Here is a 21034-nt window from a genome sequence, read left to right as displayed (position 1 = left end):
CAATACAAACATAACAAAAAACAACAACATACAACATTTGAGATTCTAGTATTTCCTACTTAACTTATCCAATGCCTTTCTAAAACTCATTGATTCATGATCTGCCTTCACCTCATGAGTCCATAAATTATTTTTCAATATTAATATCTTCACTTCAGTGGTATCTTGTGTTATTGGTTCTTCATCATCATCGACCCATTCCCAGAAATCATATTTTTCTTCTTGGATTCCTTCATATACATAATAAAATTTACATGAGAAATCAGTTATATAGGAGAAGTAGATGATAAATATATATGATTTATTTCCCATTGAGTTATGACAACACCTAAACTTTTTACCCGAATTATCCCTCATAGTTGAGATCCAAATTACGGAAGTCTTCTCATAATGACAAATTTGAGCATAATCAATTTTACTCCTACTCTTGGAAATGTGTGAAACTGATTTCGAAAATGTTAATGAATATGAAGATGCCATCAGGAGCCGTTGCAAGAAGGGTGTTGATGAAGATGATGAACCCTAATTTGGTAGTTGAAGATGTAAATATCCATTAAATAACCCAATGTATTATTTTAACTGAGTTAACCGGTTACCTCAGGTTACCACGAGACTCTGTTAGTACATCGTTGGTGTTTTTTTGTATAAATCCTTCAATTTAAAGGTATTTTTTTATATAAAAAACAATGGTTTTTTTTGTACATTTTTAAAATTTTTTTACCCTTTAAGTCATTTTCCCTATAATTTACACTAAAAAGGTCAAATGTCAACTTTAATCCCTTTTATTTTAGGTTTATAAATTTTTAGTTTATTTTAATTACTTAGTTATATTTAAAAGATAATAATTAATATTTACAATACGTATGTTAATTGGTTTAAATTAATTACAAAAATAAAGTTTAATTTTTATGTTTCAAATTAGTCGAAAATTTAAATATGTTCAAAAAATTAAAACACGATAATATAATTATTCTATTTTTAAAATTGTCTTTGAGATATATCGTACAATATAAATATCATTTATTTATGATAAGTTTATAAAACTATTGTAAAAAAAAGTACATATTTTCTAATTAAATACTAATTAATAAAAGAAATAATTTATAAAATATAAATATATTTGAAATAATTTTTTGTTTGGAAATAGATTCAAAGTAAGGTTGAAAATAAAACATTAGTTCATTAGTTGCACCGTTTTTTATTTTATTTTAATGTAAAAAGTTTATATGGATTGCAAAGGTTTAAAATGTTTGATATATCTTATTGATTTATTGTTTTTCATTGTTCTTCCCATGTTTTCCAGGTTTTTCTTTCTTTTCCAAAAGGCTTAATATTTGGTTGTTCAGAGCTGGAAAGTTTCATCATGTGTAATTCCAATGGCTCTAATTATCTCGGCTAATCAGCTTTGGTTTTGATATAATATCATCTCCAACCCATAATATATAACACCATTTTTAAAACCAAAATAATATAGTCTTTAGTGCAAACTTATTCATCTACAACATATTACACCATTTTATATACCAAAACAATGTTTCAAGCAATTTTTTATTTTCTAAGGTATATATATGGATCTTCATATATACCTTTATATTTATTAGTTTTTGCATAAAACTGTCTTACATGTTATGTTACACTAACATTATACTATATAAACCAAATTAAAGAAACGATACACGTGCTCTCTAATCGTTTGTATGCGTTGTCAAGATGATTGACTTGTTGCATTGTTTCTCACTATTATGTTGTTTTGTTTCACCTTTGGTCCCTTAGGCTAACGATTGTTAGAAGTCTCCTGTTAACTCATCTCATGTGTATCCCACAATGGTGTGATACATACATTTTCTTTAGTTTGATTTATTTTTGTTATTTTGTTTAGATTAGTGTTGAAATGAAAAACTCTTTAAAATTAATATCATATACTAGTATTTAGTAGAGAAAGGGATGGGGAAATGTCCATACTGTGGTTATGTGCAATGCACATGAAGTGAGGTATTGGGAGGCTTCTAACCGCAGTTAATTAGCCCAACGGAGTAGAGATGAAACAACAAAATAGGTCCCAACAATACAAAATGTATGAGTATACGAAAGTTTAACACTAACTGATATAAAAAATAACAACAAACTTTTACACTATTTCTTACAGCATTTTGATGATGCACAAAATAATTTTGTGTTAAAGTAACATGATATAAAATGAGATTTTGTTATTAACTTGAAGATGCCCTAATTAAAAAAATAGTATCATCTACTCTAATAAATAGATGTTTTTTTTGCCACTTATCATACTCTCATTCAATTTGTCAAATGTCATTTTGTAGTTATTTTGAATTAATTTTTATTCTACATGTCATTTTATAGTTTTTCTATTTTATTAATTTCACATAGTATTTAAATGTAATAATAAATACATATTAATTTCATTAACCAACTTTTCTTTTAATTTTAAAATTTGTAACAACGGAAATTTTTAAAACAATTTTTCATTTCTTAAAAATATATTTCCATCCAAAATAAGTCATAAAGATCCAATGTATCATGTCATAATACAAATCATATAAATCTCAAGATCATAAATCCTCCATCAGTGTGTACAGATCACGCCGACGCCTTCCCACGGTCCTCGCTGGTACCTGAAACATATATCACAACAACTGTAAGCATAATTGCTGAGTGAGTTCCCCAAAATACAACCTACGCACATATGCCTTTCCAGGCCCTGACCTTCCGGTCCATGTGTCTCAGGAGACTTCCGTCCCGACTAGGTAAACCTTCCGGTCCTACCCACGCCAACCTTACGGTCCACATTACAACGCCTTCCGGCCCATAACATATTCGCCTTCCGGCCCATAACATAATGCCTTCCGGCCCATATCAAGCATATCATACATGGCACATATAACGATTAACTTATCACACACAACACATATATCTCATACCATATCCGACCTTCCGGTCACACAGTCAAACCCTTCCGGGTATAGTATAGTGAGAAGACTCACCTCGTGGAAAGTCTAAGATCTCGTGTCCTCGCTAACACCGACCCCGAACGACGGCTCAACCTCGCCTAAACATAAAAATATCATTTATTACACAAGGACTTCCACCACTTAGAACTTTACTCCTTATCATTATTCCTCAGAGGGTAAAAGACCATTTTACCCTTCCTTGACCTAAAGTCCTCAAGTTGACCAAAACCTTAAAAGTCAACAAAAGTCAAATCCTGAGAGTACGCGGGGCGTACTCTAGATGTACACGGGGCGTACGTCGCCAACCCCTCCCTGATCGGGGTCTCTACCCAGTACGCTGCGCGTACTGGAAGTTACGCCCAACGTAACCCCCAGAATCAGCCACTCTCCATTTCCGGTCTTAATCGGTTAAGCCATTACTTCCACTTCTAGATCCGACTCTTCTAAAGTGTCTAAACCCATAAAGTCGAGACCTTTAAGCCTTGGCACGACTGTAAAGGCTCCAACATCACATAACAACCCTTTATTCAAACTCAAGGACCTAGATCTCATGCATGGTGCAAACCCCACGTCCAAGATGCCATTTTTATGAGTCTACAACCCCAATAGATCAGAAATATGAAGTATCTAAGCTTATGGAGGCCATTTGCACAAAAGTCTCCACCTTTGGGACTTAAACCCTAGAAAATGACCTTTTAAGCATACAACATGAACCAAGTGACAAGATCCAAACTTTATACCTGGAAATGAAGCTTTAGCCCTTGCAAAGTTTAGATCTACACTTGAGCACCACTTCTAGCCTCTCCAACAAGCTCTTCTTCTCCTTTGCAACCTTGAAATGACACCACCAAGCTTAGAATACACACACAATGGCCTAAGAACGAGGGTACACTCTTTTTAGGGTTTCACTCTGAGGGATGGTGGCTGAGAAGACCAGCCACATGTTCCTTTTATAGCCCCATCAAAGGAATTTAGGGTTTGGGTCTGAATAAGTTACATCGGGCGTAACCTTGGGTACGTCCCGCGTACCTGAGGGGAAACGCGTCCAAATGAGGCGCGCGAGTACGCGCAGCGTACACCTTGTACGCCCAGCGTACTCGCCTACCATGAAAACCCTAAATCATCAACTTAACGAAGATGTAAGGCCAAAAGAAGAATACCTGGATTTCGGGCTGTTACAATTCTCCCCCACTAGAATCAGACTTCGCCCCCGAAGTCTCATACTGGAAACAACTCTGGATACTGATCCCGCACCTCAGACTCGGTCTCCCATGTCAGCTCGGACCCCTTCCGATGTTGCCACTGCACTTGAACCAGGGGTATTTCCTTGTTCCTCAAAACTTTAACTTTCCGATCCCTGATCGCTACTGGTCTCTCCACATAGTTCAGGCCTACATCCACCTGAATATCATCCAATGGCACCACTGCCGACTCGTCGGCAATACATTTCCTCAACTGCGAGGCATGAAAGGTATCATGAATCTGCCCCAACTCAGCAGGTAGCTCCAACCGGTAGGCTACCCGGCCCACCCTAGCAATTACCCTGAAGGGTCCGATATACCGGGGTCCCAACTTGCCCCTTTTCCTGAATCGTATCACCCCTTTCCAGGGAGAGACCTTTAGGAGCACAAGGTCGCCAACCTGAAACTCGAGCTCGGACCGCCGCCTGTCCGCATAACTCTTCTGGCGACTCTGCGCAGTCAACAATCTTTGCCTGACCTGCTGAATCTGCTCGGTCGTCTGGAGTACAATCTCCGTGCTACCCATCACCCTCTGCCCCACTTCTCCCCAACAGATGGGGGTGCGACACCTCCGACCATACAACAGCTCAAAGGGTGGCATACCAATGCTCGAATGATGGCTGTTGTTGTACGAAAACTTTGCTAAAGGCAGATAGGTGTCCCAGCTCCCTCCAAAATCCAAAACACATGCACGGAGCATATCCTCAAGCATCTGAATCGTCCGCTCGCTCTGTCTGTCTATCTGCGGGTGGTATGCGGTACTGAAATGCAGTCTCGTACCCAACTCTTCATGAAACTTCTTCCAAAACCTGGAAGTAAAACGCACATCACGATCAGAAACAATCGTCATCAGAACCCCATGCCGCGATACCACCTCCCTCACGTATAATTCCGCCAACTTCTCCGCAGAAGAGCTCTCGCTAATGGCTAGAAAATGAGCGCACTTCTTCAATCTATCCACGATCACCCAAATCGCATCGACTCCCCTCGCAATCCGCGACAATTTGGTGATGAAATCCAGGTAATCTGTTCCCACTTCCATTCGGGAATCTCTAGCGGCTGCAACTTATCGTGCGGACGCTGGTGCTCGGCCTTAACCTACCGACAAGTCAGGCATCTCTCAACAAACCATGCAACATCCCTTTTCATACAGAGCCACCAATACTCCTTCCTTAGGTCCAAATACATTTTTGTAGCCCCGGGATGAATCGAGAATTTCGATCGATGCGCTTCCTCCATCAAAATAGTATGCGTAACGCCCACAAACGGTACCCAAATCCGACCCTGAAAAGTCATAAGCCCTCGACCATCCGTAACGAATCCTGATACCTGACCCACAACCCGCTCCCTCTTCTGGTTTTCTGGTTTCACAGCCTCAGCCTGAGCTCCTCGAATGGTATCTAAAATCGGGGTCATCACCGTCAACCTCATACAAGTATCTCGGATTGGGGCGCTTTCCGCCCTACGGCTCAATGCGTCGGCTACCACATTAGCCTTACCCGGGTGGTACAGGATCTCACAATCGTAATCCTTCACCACATCCAACCATCTCCTCTGTCGCATGTTCATGTTTGGCTGATCCATTAAGTACTTCAGACTCTTGTGGTCCGTGTAGATGGTACACCGAACCCCATAAAGATAATGCCGCCAGATCTTGAGGGCAAACACCACAGCCCCCAATTCCAGGTCGTGGGTGGGATATCTCGACTCATGAGGCTTCAACTGTCTCGAAGCATACGCTATCACATGCCCCCTCTGCATAAGCACCGCCCCTAAACCCGACATAGATGCATCACAGTACACCAGAAAATCCTCCATCCCTTCCGGGAGTGCAAGCACCGGGGCCTCGCACAATTTCTGACGAAGGGTCTCGAATGAGGACTGCTGCTCCGGTCCCCACGAAAATGCAACACCCTTTCGGTTCATCCTAGTAAGTGGCATGGCGATCTTGGAGAAATCCTTGATAAACCTGCGATAATATCCAGCCAAACCCAGAAAGCTCCTGATCTCTGTGGGCGATCTCGGCACTTCCCATCTCATCACCGCCTCTATCTTGGCCGGATCGACCAAAATCCCTTTCTGGTTAACGACGTGCCCTAAGAACTGGACCTCTCGTAACCAGAAATCACACTTGGAGAATTTGGCATACAGCCTCTCCGACCTCAGAACTCCAAGAATCTCCCTCAAATGCTCCTCGTGATGCTCCCTAGACCTCGAATATACCAGAATATCATCAATGAATACGATCACTGACCGATCCAGCATCGGCCTGCACACCCTGTTCATGAGATCCATGAACGCGGCTGGGGCATTGGTGATCCCAAAAGGCATCACCACAAACTCATAATGCCCATAACGAGTTCTGAAAGCAGTCTTCTGAATATCTTCATCCCGAACCCTCATCTGATGATAACTCGACCTCAAGTCTATCTTGGAGAACCAAGATGCCCCCTGCAACTGATCGAACAGATCGTCGATCCTCGGTAACGGGTACCGGTTCTTAACCGTCAACTTGTTCAACTCCCGGTAATCGATACACATCCGGTGTGAACCATCCTTTTTCTTGACGAACAAAATCGGCGCTCCCCAAGGTGAACTACTCGGTCAAATAAACCCCTTCCCCAACAACTCCTGAAGCTGCGATGATAACTCCTGCATTTTCGGTGGAGCGAGACGATAAGGCGCCTTGGCGATGGGCGCCGCTCCCGGAACCAAATCGATACGGAACTCCACTTGCCTTTCCGGAGGCACACCTGGTAACTCTTCAGGGAACACATCCGAAAACTCGCATACAACAGGAACGTCATCCACCGATTTGGGCCTTCCCGTGGCCACTCGAGTATCCGTCACGTAGGCTATGAATCCATTGCAGCCCTGCTGCAAACTCTGCCTAACCCTGGTAGCCGAACAAAACGCCGACCCACACCGGGTCCCCTCGCCATACACCGTAAGCACTCCCCCACTAGGGTCTCGAATCGTCACTAACTGTTTCTCGCAGTCAATGACTGCCCCAAACTTACTCAACCAGTCCATGCCCACGATAACGCAGACATCTCCCATCGCTATAGGAACCTAGTCTATAGGGAATTTGACACCAAAAATCTCGAGCACACATCCTCGAATCACGTCTGCGGCATATATCACTTTCTCATCAGCTATGGAAATCCTTAGAGGTCGACTCATCACTTCTCGATCAATACCGAGGTGCTGACTAAAAGCTAGAGATACGAAAGACCGACTCGCACCCGAGTCAAATAATACTAAAGCAGGTACAGAGTTCACAAGAAAAGTGTTGGGTTTTGAGCATTCTAACACTCCTATGGTGTACATGCAACCCTATAAACCTTGGATCTATGTTTTCTCTATTATACATGCAAATAAGAACTTTCCAAGGCTTTAATCCTAACTAGCATATTATGAAGCACTTATACTCTAAAGTACTAGTTAGATGACATACCTTTTGATGTAGCTTGATGTCTTCAAGCTTTAAGAGCTTAGCCCCAATAGTGTGGAAGCCTCAAATGGAATCACAAATCACCAAAACACCTTGGAAGACTTTAGAGAATATGGATACTTGGTTCTCTCTAGTGAAATTGGCTAGCCCTTCTTAGTGTACCACACTAGTGCCCATTTCACCAACCAAGGACATCTTTATATAGTGTGGAGGATTAGGGTTAAACCCTAATACCCATGACCTTTCATTTTCTAGGATCCATGGGTTAAACACTCCATGGACTATCCATGAAAGCTTAGTCCAACCTAAATGAACTTGGCCCATTCCATATATATAAGAGTCCATATTTAATTAGTTCCTTTTGATCACTTAATTAATTATAAATTAATTCTTGATCAATACTAATTAAATAATATGATTCCATAATAATATATTAGAACTTATAATATATTAATATTAATCATAAACATACTATTCTCAAAAGATTATCCATATAAATTGTGTCGGTGAAGTGCAACCCAAATGGACCATGCCGGGTCGGGTCAAGTACATACCAAATATAGTTATGGACTTAGACATTAATCCAACAAAAAGTACCTACGCATATCATGAAATAAGCACAACATCTCATAAAAGAACAATAAATACATGAAAGAATACATACCAGCCACAACATCAGGCGCCGCGCGGACCTCCTCCGCAGTCAACTGGAAAGCTCTCCCACGAGCCCTCGGGGCCTCGGCCTTCACTGGTCGAGTCTCAGTAGCCCTGGCAGCAGGTGTAGATCCCTGGAGAAGCTGAGGGCACTCGGCCTTCCGATGGCCGGTCTGATTGCAATGAAAGCAAACCATAAACCCCTTGGGGCAATCCCTAGCAATGTGCCCCTCCTTGCCACACTTGTAGCAAGCACCTAATCGACATGTCCCCTCGTGACCCTTGCCACACTTTCCGCAAGTGCGGCCCTTCTGACCTCCCGTCCTCGAATCGGCGGACTTGGTCCACTTGGCTGCCGGCTGGGACTGAGCCGGACGCCGATCCACCCGTTGAGACTCGGCCTCCTCCCTGGCCTGGGTCTCCAACTCGATCTCGCGTTTCCTGGCATTCGCCTGAAGCTCAGCAAAAGTCTGGTATGATGAGTTCGATACAAACTCCCGGATATCCCTCCTCAGCACACCCAAATATCGGCTCATCCGAGCCTGCTCCGTGGACACCTGCTCGGGGCAGAACATCGCCCTCTCATGAAACTTCCGCGTGATCACCGTGACAGAATCATTACCCTGCTTGAGGGATAAGAACTCCTGAACCAACCGTTCCCTCTCCACCGGGGGAATGTACTCGTCTCTGAACATAGTGGTAAACCTCTCCCATGTCACAGCTGAAACCTCTGCCAGAGTGAAGATTGCCGTCACGAACTTCCACCAATCCTTTGCTCCCAGGCGGAGCTGGTTCAAGGCGAACCGTACCCTCAGATGCTCCGGAAATGAACAAGTGTATAAGCATCCCTCGATATCAGCAATCCATCTCATCGCAGCGATCGAATCCTGCGTCCCGTCAAACTCAGGTGGCTTCGTGTTGCTGAACTCCCGGAACAGCAACGAGTCACCTCCCTGTGGTCTAGCAGCGGCCACAGCTGCGGTAGCTGCAGCGGCTGCAGCCTCAGTCAATGCGGTGTACCGCTCATCAAATGTCTCCATCAAAGTGGTCTTAATAGACCCAAACATCTCCGGAATCTCAGCCCGGATCGCTGCAGCCACCTCCTCATGAATCATCTGACGAATCTCCTCGTCACTCTCACTGCTCGTACTGGGTCTGTGGCGTGGTCCAACCATGATGCCTCTGAAATACAACATAGAAATATCAGAGACTCTATCGAGCATAATCGCACTCGATAACGCAACCCTACTCAGTCTCCGATACCCAGGGATTCTTACTTGGGTTGCCTACTGACCCGGTGTCTTCGGTAGTATGGGCCCAATACTACCGACTACACCGCATCAGCATTCACCCCAAGTCTTCCTCCCTAAACCCCGGATCCTGAGTACTCTATTCTTGCCATGCACTAGCTACCCACTCGCTCTCAAAGCACCTCATAGCAACAGATTTCCCTAGACTAAGGCATCACAAATCAGGCCACTCTAGTCCTAATATGAATACCTAGTCTTCTAGCATGCGTATCATATCATATCATATTTCATAACACATATTGTAAGGGTATTTTGGGGATTTTTACCGTTCGGGCGCTGGCTGATCGTACACACTGCTTCTTCCTTGGTTATCACAAAATCCTTTATAAAAATTTTATGCTTTTGTTTTTTTCTGAAAGATCTCCTCAAATCCTCGGTTTGAGTTCAGTTACGCCCGAAGGTGCACCCGAATCCCTCAAACCAAGGCTCTGATACCAACTTGTACCAACGGAAATTTTTAAAACAATTTTTCATTTCTTAAAAATATATTTCCATCCAAAATAAGTCATAAAGATCCAATGTATCATGTCATAATACAAATCATATAAATCCCAAGATCATAAATCCTCCATCAGTGTGTACAGATCACGCCGGCGCCTTCCCACGGTCCTCGCTGGTACCTGAAACACATATCACAACAACTGTAAGCATAATTGCTTAGTGAGTTCCCCAAAATACAACCTACGCACATACGCCTTTCCAGGCCCTGACCTTCTGGTCCATGTGTCTCAGGGGACTTCCATCCCGACTAGGTAAACCTTCCGGTCCTACCCACGCCAACCTTACGGTCCACATTACAACGCCTTCCGCCCCATAACATATTTGCCTTCCGGTCCATATCAAGCATATCATACATGGCACATATAACGATTAACTTATCACACACAACACATATATCTCATACCATATCCGACCTTCCGGTCACACAGTCAAACCCTTCCGGGTATAGTATAGTGAGAAGACTCACCTCGTGGAAAGTCTAAGATCTCGTGTCCTCGCTAACACCGACCCCGAACGACGGCTCAACCTCACCTAAACATAAAAATATCATTTATTACACAAGGACTTCCACCACTTAGAACTTTACTCCTTATCATTATTCCTCAGAGGGTAAAATACCATTTTACCCTTCCTTGACCTAAAGTCCTCAAGTTGACCAAAACCTTAAAAGTCAACAAAAGTCAAATCCTGAGAGTACGCGGGGCGTACGTCGCCAACCCCTCCCTGATCGGGGTCTCTACCCAGTACGCTGCGCGTACTGGAAGTTACGCCCAACGTAACCCCCAGAATCAGCCACTCTCCATTTCCGGTCTTAATCGGTTAAGCCATTACTTCCACTTCTAGATCCGACTCTTCTAGAGTGTCTAAACCCATAAAGTCGAGACCTTTAAGCCTTGGCACGACTGTAAAGGCTCCAACATCACATAACAACCCTTTATTCAAACTCAAGGACCTAGATCTCATGCATGGTGCAAACCCCACGTCCAAGATGCCATTTTTATGAGTCTACAACCCCAATAGATCAGAAATATGAAGTATCTAAGCTTATGGAGGCCATTTGCACAAAAGTCTCCACCTTTGGGACTTAAACCCTAGAAAATGACCTTTTAAGCATACAACATGAACCAAGTGACAAGATCCGAACTTTATACCTGGAAATGAAGCTTTAGCCCTTGCAAAGTTCAGATCTACACTTGAGCACCACTTCTAGCCTCTCCAACAAGCTCTTCTTCTCCTTTGCAACCTTGAAATGACACCACCAAGCTTAGAATACACACACAATGGACTAAGAATGAGGGTACACTCTTTTTAGGGTTTCACTCTGAGGGATGGTGGCTGAGAAGACCAGCCACATGTTCCTTTTATAGCCCCATCAAAGGAATTTAGGGTTTGGGTCTGAATAAGTTACGTCGGGCGTAACTTTGGGTACGTCCCGCGTACCTAAGGGGAAACGCGTCCAAATGAGGCGCGCGAGTACGCGCAGCGTACACCTTGTACGCCCAGCGTACTCGCCTACCATGAAAACCCTAAATCATCAACTTAACCAAGATGTAAGGCCAAAAGAAGAATATCTGGATTTCGGGCTGTTACAAAATTACTAAATTAAAGATTCATTAATTTATTTTATTTATTTATCTAAATTATTTGTTAAAATTTAGAGAAAAAAAATTAAATCTTTATAATTCAAATTTTTTTCTCATTTTTCTTATAAATTTAAACTTCTTAATTTAAGAATTTTATATTTAGTTTTTTCTTTTAAATAAACTAATGTAATACATGGGTTATATACCTATTCATCCAATATATAATTCGTAAATTAACTATATATAGCTCCCCATCTAGACAAGTCATTCATTAATTAGTTATTTTTTATTTGTTTTTGTTTCAATAAATTGTTTTAAGTATAGTTACATCGATCTCTCTCATATCATTCATTGAAGTTATGGACATTCTTAATAAATGATTGATTTATGTTGCATCTTAAAAAGCATGATATATAAGAGCATAACAAACGATAACTTACAAATAAATTTATTTCAAAAGCATAACTTTATCGACATCCTAGCTATTCCAAAAACATTCAGACTCATACTGTGATACTCATGAGTCATGACAAGTTCGCCTATGGTTTAGCATTTGACGTGGGAACCATGACTAGCCCTTATAAGTAGTTCACGTGCTTTCAGTTGCCAAAATATCTTACTTCTAACGTGCACCCAACATTTACTTTTGGATTGGCAAGGGCACACAAAAAATATATATGATGCTTTAGTTATTTAAGTTTTTGGTATTGGTTAAATTACTATATTTTTTGCTGGGGACTTTTTTGTTTTATATATTCTTTATTTTCTTTTAATTCAAATAATTATTAAATATTAATATAAGAAGATATAAATTATTCAATATATATATCACTAAATGGATTTTTCTTTTTTTGAGATTTAAAAAATTAATCCAATATTGAATGTATTTTGATATTCGTATATAATTATCTTATTTTAGTTTTTATATATAAAGTCTAGCATGTTGAATTGTTGATTGTTCAACACGTGTCTACAAAAAAGCTTTACATTGCCTAAGGCTATACAGAGTGAGCGCGGTTTGGAGCCGTGGTTTTGCCACCTGAACCGCGAACACCGTCCTTTGGGTGCGGTTTTCTGCTGTTTTGGCCGCAGTGTGGCTAGAAAGTACCACGTATTTTGATGGCTGCTGCACTCATTGACCGTTCAACGGTCCTTGTGTTTGAATTGATTTATTTATATATTTTTTATTTTTTATTATTATTTTTTTTACTTTACTCTATATATATACTTACAATTTTTTACATAACCTTCAATCAAAATCCTTACAATTTTACCTTATTTTCCTCAAATTTTTTTGAAAATGTTTTCTTCCAAAAGGTCCATCAAAGAAAAAACACTCGTTAGAAACATCGTAACCCCAATACTTTCATTTGATCAACCGAATCAAACGTTGAAGCTCCGCCCCTGACCGTAACCCCAATACTTTCATTTGATCAACCGATTTTGTCGCCTCCGTATTACCACTATGGCTGTATGCTTCCGTAAACACAACCACTACCACAAACACTGCCACAACCCGACACAGATTTTAATCCATTTGATTTTTTGTCTCAACCCAAGTTTGTTCAACAAACACAAGCACAACCACAAACGATCGTTTCTGATTCCGAACTGGAATTCGTTAAAGAAACTCAGCTCACTCGAGCAGCAACTAAAAGAAAAGAGAAGGCGGAGAAAATGATGAACAAGGAAACCATGTTTTTTTAATGATTTGTATACCAACATGAAACGTCAATGGAAAAGTGGAGAAAGCGATGATGTGATTTGAGGAAAAGTGTAGAAAGTGTATCAAAAAGAAAACCTGAAGGCTTTCAAGTTTCTTGAAGTTTGGAATTTTGTGAAAGATAACAAGAAATGGCAAAACATCAAAACATCAGATGAGCATATCGACAGTGGCTCAAAACGCAGCAGGACTTCTGAGTCCAACCACACTACATCAGATGCTCGTGTTTAATTTGATCTGAATGCAGATGAACCTGTTCTAGTTTCACCACCTTCCCGACCAATGGGAAGAGATAAAGCAAAAAGCAAAGGCAAAGGCAAAGCGTCAGATTCAAATGAGTTGAAGAAATGGGGCCCGACATGAAGGGTATATAAGATAGAATAGACAAGATTTTGCAAATTGCTTCTGAAAGAGAGCTTTGGATACAAAAGGGACAACGACATGAGTACTATCGATGGACACGTCGAAAATGACCGGGGACGAGCTTCAAGTTCTTTTGGCGATGAATGAGGAAGTGAAAAAAACGTTATACAAATCGTGACTAACTTTTAGTATTTTTTTAAGTTTCTAATCGTGTGGTTTTTTTTTTTTTTTTTTTTTTTTTTTTTTTTTTTTTTTTTTTTTTTTTTTTTTTTAAGTTGTAGGTTTTATGTTTCTAATTTGCTTTTCTAAATTTTTAGTTTTTTTTTAAAGTTAAGCAATGTATGACATTTTATTTTTAATTAATGAAATATTATCTTTTTAAAAAAAGAGATTTTATCCATTAAAAAAATAATAAAATAAACCCAAGTAATGCAATGTAATGTTTTTTTTAAATGAAGTTTTATTTGATTAAATTATTAAAAAAAAACAACAAAAAGTGTGGCACCACTCCTTGGGTGTGGCAAGAAACCACATTTATGTGGTAAAAAATAATGTGGCGCCACATATGGCATTGAAAAGAGTACGGTTCTGGTGGCATCACTCCCTCTAGCCTAATTGGTTTGGGGTTCTTTGCTCGAATGGATCAATCAAAATACAATTTCTCTCGAATTAGGTTTAAAGTTTAATGCATGTGACAATTTAGGTTTTCGCATATTTCGTCTTTTATTATTATTATTATTATTATTATTATTATTATTATTATATCTAGTAGGATACAGTTGGTTTCTGTTTCAATGTCGAATCATGGAGGATGAAGTTATGTTGATAAGCGTAAGGGTTCGAATGATACTAAGGGATGCATATCTGATAGGTGAGGGCTAAGAGGGTATACACAGAATGTTAGCTTTGTGATAATGATTTAAATCTCATATCGAATAATATTACCGTTGTTTTACACCATCAACATTTGGGAATAATGGAACGAATGTGCGAAACACAGGACTTTGATGGATGTCTTTATTGCTATGTGCCCATCAAATTATTTGGCAAAATGTTTTGATTTTTCTGATTCATTAAGATGGAGGGCCTATAAATATTAACAATAAAGAACTCTTCTTATTGGATTGGAAGTTACAAGGTCTTTTTTATAGTAGCAAAGTTTGATAGAACAAAAAATGATATGAAAGCCATGGTGGTAGGGTTAAATCCTAACAATAGATTGCCAAATGTAACGCTCGTAAACTTGGGGCTATATAGAGGTGTAAACGAGCTGAGCTGATGTAACGCCCGTAGATCCGGTCTAGTTAATTTAGAGATAATAGGGGTCGAAAACTGTGACAACCCGAAGTTCGTTCCGTCGTCGTAACCCGATACGTCATTTAAAATTTTGCCGTCTTAAGTTGTTTCCGTTCATTTCTAAATTTAAGTCATTTATTTTTGATATTATGACTTAATAATTGACCAAATACGTTAAAAATCCATGGAAACGCTTCAACTTATTAATTTGAAAAATAATTGTTTTATTCCGTCAAGTTATAAAAATAACTTAATCGGGTGCGACCAAAAGTCACGTCTAACATCGGTATCGGGTAGAATTTCACCGTGTCCCGAACTTAGGACCTATTTAAAACTCAAAAGACTTCATTTGAAGCGTTTCCTCTCTCTCACTACTCTCTCTCTAACCTCTCTCCTCAAATCAACTCTAAGGGTCCAAAATCATCAAATTAAGGCTTCTAATCATCAAGGTATCCACCCTAACTCCTAGTATAGCATCTTAGATCTTCAAATTCGAGTTCAAATCATGGAATAGGACCAAAATCATGTGTTTACGGCCCTGGAACCCCCTTGGGATGTGAACACATATAAAAGGGGTTTTTATGCCTTAAAACCCTTCCAAAACACCATTGAGGCTTAGATATGGCTTGTAGAATTATGGAATTGGACTTAGAACACCTTGAACTTAATTTTTAGAGAGTAAACATGAGTTTACTGCCCAAGAACATGCTTGGGCCGTAAACTCCATATCATGGGGAGTAAACTCATTTTAAAGTGTTAAATTGTCATTTAAACACACCAATAGCCTTGGGATAAATTCTAGAATCAACCACAAACATATTGGAAGCCTTAAACTCAATGAAAACACCTTCCTTAGGAGTTCACAGCCGTAAACCCTCCCAAAAGGGGTTCCTGGGCCGTAAACTCCCAAATCATGGCCAAAAGACACCCTTAATTCCTTCCAAGGTTTGTGTAGTAGCTTAAAATCACATGTGATTAATGGAAGACCACCAAGAAACATTTTGGGCATGTATATATATGAGTTTATGGCCGTAAACATGTAGTTTACTGCCGTAAACTCCTCAAATGGTCCCTAAATTGCTTAAATCAATTTTCCATACCTTGAAACCAACCCTAGAAATTCCCTCTTAAGTGATTCAAGCCATTTTTGCACCAAAAGCACCCCACCATGAGTTTACGGCCGTAAAATCATGGGGAAGGGTACATTAGGACCGAAAACTCTAGTATGAGTTTACTCTTGAAGAGTAAACTCCATATCCAAGCCTTATGTGTCCTCAAATGCCACCCGGGTCCCTCCAAACGCTTGTAATGAAGTGTTTTCATGATTAGAAGTGTTTGTCCCTAACAAATAAATTATTCAAATCCTAAATGTGTATCTTTTTATAATACATAGGAATCTTGTGCGTTTGCAAACCCAGAACTGACATTTAGGATCCAAACCGACGCGTTTCTCAATAGGTGAGTTCATACCCCTACCCTTTTTCAAATGTTTTTCAAATGTGTTCAGGGGGAATACAAGCAAAAGTACAAGGAAATCTTGTACTCATACTTATTGTTTTCAGTTTAAATGTCTATATTATGTATGTTTTACTATCGAAAACTGTGATTATCAAATAGTTCGAATGACGAAGTTCGCTTTCAGATTAATCATAGAATTCTTGATAAAATGTTATAATCTAAATTATATTTCATAATCTACGAATAATTCATACTAATCATCATTTAGAACTAATATGAATACGAATATGAAAGTACAACTAGGAAAGAGAACGAATACGAAAACACAACTAGGAACAGAACGAATACGAAAGTATAACTAGGATTAAAACGAATACGAATACGAATAGTACTAAGAGTAGGAATAGGGATACGAATACGACTGCGAATACGAATACGAATAGTATTAGGATTAGGAATAGGGATACGAATACGACTGCGAATACGAATACGAATACATATACGAATACGAATAGTATTAGGAGTAGGAATAGGGATACGAATACGACTGCGAATACAAATACGAATACGAATACGAATAGAATTAGAATTAGGATTAGGAGTAGGAATACAAATATGAATATGAGCAAAGATAAGAATATGAATATGAAGGCACACATCTAAGTACATTCAAGTGTAACACAATTAGGATATCAGAATACCTAGCTAATATGACAAGTATAATGGATAACTAAACTATTAGGAAAATATGGGATTTTCCTGGGATAACATAACAACTAGTAAACGAATTAAGAAACGAATGGATAACTAAACTATTAGGAAAATATGGGGTTTTCCTGGAGTAACATACAACACGTAATCGAATTGGTAACAAATGATAACTAAACTGTTTTACATAAGAAAATATGGGATTTTCTTGGATAACAACCTTTCCAGAAAACAAAGGAAATTCGTTCTTTTCAAAACAAAACCGCTTATGAACTCACCAACTTTATGCTGATTTTCAAACTGTTTGTATTCTCAGGTCCATATTAGACAGGTACCCGCGATCTTTTGGAGAAGACGGAGCATACAAAAGACTCGTCTCTATTTTGTTCATATATACATATGTATAACACTTGTAACAATTTACTTTTGAACATATGTAAATTCTAATAGTTAATGTAATGGTTGTTTACTTGCTTACTATGTACATTGGATTTGATACTCAACGTGGAGTCCGCCCCGGAAATGTTTTCGCCTTTGGTTTTCGGGGTGTAACAAAAACGACTTTTCGACAAAAGATTATTTAGAATAAATAATCTTAAACAAGTTGTATAATATGTCTCAAGGGTTCCGTACATATAAAGAGCGCCGAAATCCGAGTTATAACGAAGAAGTTATGACCCGTCGAAGTTTCGCGACGGAATCGACACGGCACCAGGAAGACGTAAATAGTGAATTTATAATAGAGCGACTTTTAGCCTTAGTAATCTAAATGAAATTCGTAGAATATGTTAACCTGAGAGCGTCCAGAAAAACAACACCCAAATTTGACTTCGTATTAGGAAGTTATGATTTTTCGAAGTTTCGGCTTATCGGTGTACAGCCCGAAGTTCGAGTATTAGATCGAGCGATTTTTAGCCGACACAACCTAAACAAGAATCGAAGATCTCGTTATTAGTAGTGTAATGATAAAAAGACAGACGAAAATGGACACCGGATGAAGAAGTTATGAGATTTTAACGGACCAATCATGTTCGGGTCTGTTAAAAATATAACTTTAAAAATAAAGTCAAAATTAGTCGACGGAGTCTAAACGAAAGTTGTAGAGTACATCTCCACCTACGCGTGGATATAAATAACGTCAAAAACGAAGTTCGTATAAACGAGTTACAAATTATAATAACATATTTACGTATTACAATAAAATATAAATCATATATATGTACACATATATATACATATGTATATATATCATTAGAAAGGTACCGACGATGCGGTCATTATAAGACTAATGTTGAGTTCTTTCGACATTAGTTTAGTACAAATATCGTTAAATCTATTTAAAATAGTAATATAAATGGGTGTTTAGTTGTTTATATAACTATAAGGTCATTAAGTAATTATGGAGGGTAGTTTTTGAAAATTCAATTAGTATAAATAAGAGCCTCTAGCTCTCACATTTCTTGCATCATTCTCTTGATTCAAGAGTCTTTCTTTTCTTAACACCCCCCCCCCCCCCCCCCCCCCGCGGAGCATTTCGGTCCCTCGTGATTCGACTTCTCTTTCTGTAGTTTTAGTATAGTAAGGTGAGCGCTGAAGCGCTGTACGAATCTTTCTTAGAAAGATTCAGCGACGAAGTTCTGCCCCTGTAGAGCCCGACTCCCAGCTAAAATCTCATTGTAAGTAAGTTATGCTTACCCTATTTTAAATATAGTTTATATTTAAAATTAGTATTGTTATTATGAACTTATAATAAATATTTGAGCTATTATTATGACTTATATAAGTGTCATTATAATATCTTTTTAACTACTCGCGGTATGGGGAATCTGGTTTAAAGGGCCGCATAGGGTTGTTGGATTTCAGAAGTGCTATATGCCAAAATGGTCATGCCCTCCGGTGTTTTTTGTCTGGCCCCTGTCTGTACATAGTGGTTGGAAAGTATTGTTTAAACGCTTATATAATAATAATAAGACTAATAATTAGTCAGGGCAAATATTAGACTAAAATCTAGTGGTAATAATACTAAATGTCCTTATAATATATTTTTAACAACTCGCGGTATGGGGAATCTGGTTTAAATGGCCGCTAGGGTTGTTGGATTTCAGAAGTGCTATATGCCAAAATGGTCCTGCCCTCTGGTGTTTTATGTCTGGCCCCTGTCTGTACATAGTGGTTGGAAAGTATTGTTTAAACGCTTATATAATAATAATAATAATAATAATAATAATAATAATAATAATAATAATAATAATAATAATAATAATAATAATAATAATAATTAGTCACGGTAAATATTAGACTAAAATCTAGTGGTAATAATACTAGGTTTCGTCGAAAGAAATTATTTTAAAGTTAACGAAGCGTTGTCCAAGTACCGAGTCACCACCTTATCAAGTGAGTGCATAGTTACTTTCATCTTACACATAGATATGAAGTATTTTATATAAATTACGTGTTATATGTTCATATTATCTGAGTACTTGTTGTCTATGCTAGATGAACGATTTTATACATGTTTTAAATGATTTAAACTGTATATGTAAATGTATTTTATATCTACGATAATGTTGGGGTAAAACATGGTTAGATGTAATAGATGAAATATGAGTTGGATGATGAGTTGAGAGGTGTTATAGACCACGAGGTGAGGGTGAGAGGTGGACGATGTGAGAAGCCTTTCTCAAATGATGGCCCCGTCATTCAGCAGAGTATGGATGACAACCACAAACTATTATACAGTGGAACACTACCAGGCTTGCAACCTGTAGGTGTTGTGAACGATGTGTTCACCCGGTGTACTCTAAACCCTGGCGTCCATGTTGACTTGGTGCCTAAACCTAGGTGATCATGCAGACTTGATGCCTAAACCTTGGTGATCATGCAGACTTGATACCTAAACCTTGGTGATCATGCAGACTTGATGCCTAAACCCTGGCGACTATGCAGGCTTAGTGCCTAAACCCTGGCGACTATGCAGACTTAGTGCCTAAGCCCTGGCGACTATGCAGACTTAGTGCCCGTTGTGTAAACCGTGGCAACGATGGACTTCGTGTCGATTCCTTAGGATGATCCTTAGGAATGAATGAACGAGGAATAGCTGATTCTTAGGGTAGATCCTTAAGACTAAAGAAGATAATGGGGTTGGGTAATTGGGTTGATTGTTTGATTGTTTAAACATAATAAATATATTATTATGGGTTGAAAACTCTATGTAGTCACCGGGTTTCCCAACCTAACACACTCAGTTTATTTACATCACAGGTGTCGATATGAAGTGACATTACACTGAGAGATTAAGGAGATATAAATCACCAGTGATAATAAATGTAAGTTCTGTTTATGCTTATGTTTCTGTATTGACAATGACATCCCAAATGTTTTAAAATGAATAAAATACTTTTATTCGGAAATGCTTTGATATCGTATTTATCATGTTTTACTGAGAATAAATTATGCAACATTTTTATTAAAAGAGGTACTCTGATTTTTATAAAGCATAAACAAAATCGGTCTTTTCGGCTCGTGAGCAATTTAGTGAGCTCGCGAGCCTAAACGAGCTAAAACGAGCATATATATATATATATATATATATATATATATATATATATATATATATATATATTAAAGCTCGTTTAGACTCGATTAGGCTCGCGATCCCACTAATTGAAGCTTGTCTCGAGCTCGTTAAATAAACGAGCCTTATATTTAGGTTTGAGCTCGGCTCGGGCTCGTTTAATTCGATCTCAAGTCGAGCTTTTAACGAGTCGATCCCGA

The sequence above is a fragment of the Lactuca serriola genome, chromosome 7 (assembly GCF_051521515.1).
Source record: "Lactuca serriola cultivar US96UC23 chromosome 7, Lser_US96UC23_V15, whole genome shotgun sequence".
Lineage (NCBI taxonomy): Eukaryota > Viridiplantae > Streptophyta > Magnoliopsida > Asterales > Asteraceae > Lactuca > Lactuca serriola.
Note: the sequence above shows the minus strand (reverse complement) of the source record.